Source organism: Lynx canadensis, chromosome C1, assembly GCF_007474595.2.
Source record: "Lynx canadensis isolate LIC74 chromosome C1, mLynCan4.pri.v2, whole genome shotgun sequence".
Taxonomy (NCBI): domain Eukaryota; kingdom Metazoa; phylum Chordata; class Mammalia; order Carnivora; family Felidae; genus Lynx; species Lynx canadensis.
Window position 1 is genome coordinate 20,519,700 of NC_044310.1, and position 6,329 is coordinate 20,526,028.

Genomic DNA, 6,329 nt, shown 5'->3' on the forward strand with positions numbered 1-6,329 from the left:
GCTTCTGTAAAACCACTCTCTCCTCTCTGCACTCTCTTGCTCCTGACTCCTCTGCAGGCATCTCCTTCTGACCAGACCTCTGTTGGATGGACTTCCCCTTGACTTAGGAGGGAGACACTGCTCTCCTCTCTCTATGGGCTTCCAAGGTAATATCACCCAGTCTTAGGGTATTAAATACTACATATATACTGATAATGTCCCCCAAACTCTATCTTGTCCCAGACCTCTACTATAAGAGACATACAGACTAGAGCCCACTGCCTGCATAATATCTCCTCCTGGATGTCCCACAGGCATCTAGAACTTAATACAGGCATACCTTGGAGATATTGCCAGTTGATTCCAGACCTCCACAGTAAAGTGAATATCACAATAAAGTGAGTCAATGAATTTTTTGGTTCCTAGTTCATGTAAAAGTGTATATTTGCACTATGCTGTAGCCTATTAAGTGTGCAATAGCATTGTTTCTAAAAATACAATGTACATATCTTAATACAAATATTTTATTGAGGGGCGCCTGGTGGCTTAGTCAGATAAGTGTCAGACTTCGACTCAGGTCACGACCTTGCTGTTCATGAGTTTGAGCCCCGCAATGGGCTCTGTGCTGACAGCTCGGAGCCTGGAGCCTGCTTCAGATTCTGTGTCTCCCTCTCTCTCTCTGCCGCTCCCCTGCTCGCACTCTGTCTCTCTCTCATAAATAAATAAACATTAAAAAATATTTTATTGATAAAAAATGCCAACCATTGTCTGAGGTTGCAGTGAGTTGTAATCTTTTTGCTGGTGGGAGGTCTTGACTTTTGTTTTAGTTTCTTACAATTATTAAATTTCTCCTGTTTCGGTAGTTACTTACCCCTTCTCACTTCATTTTTTTACTTGAAGTATAAGTGACAATGTTATATAGTTTCAGGTGTACAACATGATTTGACAATTCTATACATTATGCTCTGCTCACTACAATAAATGTAGTTACCTTCTGTCAACATATAATGTTATTACATATTATTGACTATACTCCCTATGCTGTATCTTTCACCCCTTGACTTATTATAACTGGAAGTTTGTACCTCTTAATTCCCTTCACCTATTTTGCCCATTCCCTCAAACCCCTCCCCTCTGGCAACCACGAATTTGTTCTCTGCGTTTATGATTTTGTTGTTGCTTTTTTGTTTGTTCATTTGTTTTGTTTTCTTTTAGATTCCACATATAGGTGGAAATCACATGACATTTGTCTTTCTCTTAACTTATTTTTCTTAGCTCAGTACCCCCTGGTCCATCCATATAGTCACAAATGGTCTCACCTTGATGTTAACAGTTGCTGACTGATCAGGATGGCGGGTACTGAAGGTCAGGGTGGCTGTGGCAATTTCTAAGACAATGAAGTCTGCTGCATTGATTGCCTCTTCCTTTCACAATGATTTCTCCGGAACCTGCAATGATATTTGAAAGCATGTTACCCCCAGTAGAACTTCTTTCAAATTGGAGTCGATCCTCTCAAACCTTGCTGCTGCTTTATCAGCTCAGTTTATATAATGTTCTAAAGCCTTTGTGTCATTTCGACAGTCGTCATGTGAGGAGGAGATTCCATCTCAAGAAACCACTCTCCTTGCTCATCCATAAGAAGCAATTCCTCATCTGTTCAGTTGTATCAATGGGATCGCAGCCATTCGGTCCCATCTTCAGGCTCCACTTCTCATTCTGGTTCTCTTGCTGTTTCCACCCCATCTGCAGGTACTTCTTCCATTGAGTCTTGACCCCCTCACAGTCGTCCATGAGGGTGGGAACCAACTTTTTCTAAACTATCAACGTTGGTATTTTGACTTCTTCCCGTGAATCATTAATGTTGTTAATGGCATGTAGAACGGTGAATGAATATTTCCCTAAGATTTTCAATGTACTTTTCCCAGATCCACCAGAGGAATCACTCTCTAGGGGAGCTATAGCCTTAAGAAATGTATTTCTTGGGGCGCCTGGGTGGCGCAGTCGGTTAGGCGTCCGACTTCAGCCAGGTCACGATCTCGCGGTCGGGAGTTCGAGCCCCGCGTCAGGCTCTGGGCTGATGGCTCAGAGCCTGGAACCTGTTTCTGATTCTGTGTCTCCCTCTCTCTCTGCTCCTCCCCCGTTCATGCTCTGTCTCTCTCTGTCCCAAAAATAAATAAAAAAACGCTTGAAAAAAGAAATTAAAAAAAAAAGAAATGTATTTCTTGAAGCGCCTGGGTGACACAGTCAGTTGGAGCAATCCGACTTCAGCTCATGTCATGATCTCATGGTCTGTATGTTCAGCCCAGCATTGGGCTCTCTGCTGTCAGTACAGAGCTGCTTTAGATCCTCTGTCCTCCCTCTCTCCCCACCGTTCTGCACTCATGCTCTCTTTCAAAATAAATAACTTTTAAAAAGTTTTATTTGTCTATTTATTTATTTTTGAGAGAGAGAGAGGTCGAGACAGAGAGGCTGAGAGAGAGAGGGAGAGAGAGGATCCCAAGCAAGGTTCTACAGCACAGAGCCCAAAGCAGGGCTCAAAACCCACCAACTGTGAGATCGTGACATGAGCCAAAACCAAGGGTCAGAGGCTTAACCGACCTGAGCCACCCAAGTTCCCCAAGAAATGGTACGTCTTTTAAATTTTATTTATTTGTTTGTTTATTTGTTTATTTATTTTTACTTATTTCTGTATTTATAAATTAAATAAATAAAATTTAGTTATTCATTAATTTTAATTTAATAAAAAAATGTTTTAAGTTTATTTATTTTGAGAGAGAAACAGAGCACGAGTGGGGGAGGGGCAAAGAGAGAGAGGAAGACACAGAATCCGAAGCAGGCTCCAGGCTCTGAGCTGTCAGCACAGAGCCCGACACAGGGCTCAACTCACAAACTGTGAGATCATCACCTGAGCTGAGTCGGGACGCCTAACCAACTGAGCCACCCAGGCGCCCCTCGAGAAATGTATTTCTTAAATAATAACACTTCAGAGTTGAAATTACTCCTTGATCCATGGGCTTCAGCACGGATGATGTATTAGCAAACAACGTGAATCTCATTGTATATCTGCATCAGAGCTCTTGGGTGACCAGGGTACATTGTCCATGAGCAGTAATATTTTGAAAGGAATCTTTTTTCTGAGTAGTAGGTCTCAACAGTGGGCTTAACATATTCAGTAAACAGGGGTGGCTGGGTGGCTCAGTCAGTTGAGTGTCCAAATTTGGCTTAGGTCCTGATCTCCTAGTTTGTGGGTTCTTATGGGCTCGAGCCCTACATCGGGCTCGCTGCTGTCAGCACCGAGCCACTTCAGATCCCCTGTCTCCCTCTCTGCCCCTCCCTCCACTTGTCACTCGCCGCTCTCTCTCTCTAAAAAATAAACATTAAAAAATCTATATTCGTAAACCACATTGTAAACTTATGTGCTTTCATCCAGGCTTTGTTTTCCATTTATAGAGCACAGGCAGAGTAGATTTGGCATAGTTTTTAAGGATTTTTGGAACAAAAATGAGCATTGGCTTCAACTTCAAGTCACCAGCTGCATTAGCCCCTAACAAGAGAGTCAGCCTGTCCTTTGAAGCTTCAGAGCTGATCATTGACTTTTCCTCTCTAGCTATGAAAGTCCTAGATGCCATCTTCTTCCAGTGGGAGGCTGTTTCCTCTACGTTGAAAATCCGTTGTTCAGCGGAGCCACCTTCATCAGTTACCATAGCTAGATCTTCTGGAAGGCTTGCTGCAGCTTCACATCAGCACTTGCTGCCTCACCTTGCACTTCAATGCTATGGACATGGCGTCTTTCCCTAAAACCTCATAAACCAACCTTTACCAGCTTCAGACTTCCGTTCTGCAGCTTCCTCCCCTCTCTCAGCCTTCACAGAATGAAGAGAGCCAGGGCCTTGCTCTGGATTAGGCTCTGGCTTAAGGGAATGTCGCGGCGGGTTTGATCTCCTCTCCAGACCACTCAAACTTTCTCCATATCCGCAATAGGCTATTTTGCCTTCTTATTATTCACGTGCTCACTGGAGCAGCACTTTTCAATTTCCTTCAACAACTTTTCCTTTGCATTCACGACTTGGCTAACTGGCACAACAGGCCTAGCTTTCGGCCCATCTCAGCTGTTGGCAAGCCTTCCTCACTGAGCTCAATCATTTCTAGCTTTTGATTTAAAGCAGAGACATTTGGCTCTTCCTTTCACTTGGACACTTAGAGGCCGTTGTAGGGTTATAAATTGGCCTAGTTCCAATATTGTTTCCTGTGTCTCAGGAATAGCAGAGCCTGAGGAGAAACAGAGGAAGCAGCTGGTTCATAGAGCAGTCAGAACACACACATTTTTCAATCAAGTTTGCTGTCTTATATGAGCGTGGTTCGTGACACCTCAAAACAATTACAATAACGACATCAAAGATCATCGATCACACATCACCATAACAAATATAATAATAGTGAAAAGATTCGAGCTCTTGCAAGAATTACCAAAATGGGACACAGAGACCAGAAGTAAACAAATGTTGGAAGAATGGTGCGGACAGGCTTGCTTGACGCGGTGCTGCCGCAACCTTTCAACCTGTAAAAATTCAATCTCTGCAAAGTGCAATAGAGCCAAGTTCAATAAATGATGCGTGCCTGTATGTCAAAAATAAAACTCTTGGTTTTCTGAAATCTGTCTTTCTAATCTTCCTTTTTGCTGGAAATGATACCACTATCCACATAGCTGGGTATATTTCTTCCTTTCCCTTTCCACCTTCTAAATCCAATCCATCCCTAAATCCTGTTGACTCTCTCTCTAAAACATGTCCTGAATCTATCTGTCCACTTCTCTCGCCTGCAACATTTTGATTTATTTTTAAAGCTTACTTATTTGGAGAGAGAGAGAGTCTGTGTGTGAGCAGGGAGGGGTGCCTGGGTGGGGCAGGGAGAGGGAGAGAATCACAAACAGATTCCACGCTGTCAGTGCAGAGCCCAATGTGGGGACTCGAACCCACAAACCGTGAGACCATGACCTGAGCCAAAACCAGGCGCTTAACCAACTGAGCCACCCAGGCACCCCTCCCTCACTGTAACATTTTAATGGTCACCTCTTACCTGGAGGACTGAAATAGCCTTCTCACAGCTCTATGCATTTATGCTGCCCCCCTACGGTCTATTGTCCTCATAGCACCCAGACAAATCTTAAAATACAAACCTGACACTTGTCTGCTTAAAAAACTGCCAATGGCCTCTTCCCCATTATACTACATACATTGTCCTTTGGAAAAAGAAACCCCATGTCCATACCAGCGTCTATACATCTGGCCCAGCCACCTCCGGCTGACCTCTCTCCTTGCCTCCATCTTGCTAAGCTCCAACTATAGTAGCTTCTTCTTCATTCTTAAACATGCCAAGCTCTATTCTACTCAGGCTGTTCAGCTTTCCCTCTGCCCAGAACATTCTTGGCTAAGTCATATGGCTAAGTTCTTCTTGACCTTGACATCTTGGCACCTCCTCAGAAAATTGTTCCTTGGCCTTCTCTACCCAGGTGACTCCCCTTACCTTCTCCTGTACCCCAACATTGTTCTCTATCCCTGCAGTACGTCTCATCATTCATAGTCCTTGCTATTTGACTATCTTTGTTACTAGACTTTTGGCTTCACGAGCTCAGGATTCACATCAGTTTACGCACCTAGTGCCTAAGCCAGAACCTGGTACATAGTGAATACCCAGTAAGGATCTGTTGAAAGAATGGATCAATTCACTCTGAACTGGGTAACGAGGATACAGAGACAACCAAGATATGGTCCTTCTATTCCATAATGCTATATAGTCTCATGGATGAAAAAGTGTGTAAATAGGCAATTACAAAACTGGTAAGTAATACATTGGAGATCAGAACCGGAACACAGAGAGGCCCAAAGCCCAGGGTGGGGTTATGTATGTGAGTAGAAGGGATGCTGTGTTTACAAATCCACCAGCATTTCCCTAATAAGAAACACAGTTTTCTTTCTAATAATGAACATTTACCTAGTGTACCAACCTCCATTTACTGTTTCTGGTCTGTTTATTTTGTTGTTAATGTGACCAAAGTAGTACAGCTTCTAAGCGATAGAGCTGGGATTCAAAACCATGCAGTCTAGCTCCTGAGCCTACAAAGGCTACATTTTTTTAAATGATTTAAGGTGAAATTCACATAATATAAAATTAAACATTTTAAAGTGAACAATTCAGTGGCAATTAGTCCATTCACAATGTTATACAATCACTCCCTCTATCTAGTTCCAAAACATTTCCATCACTCCAAACTAAAACACCAAACTTATTAAGTAGCTTCCCGTTACCTACCAGGTACTGTTTTTGATCCTCACAATGATCTGGTTGTACAA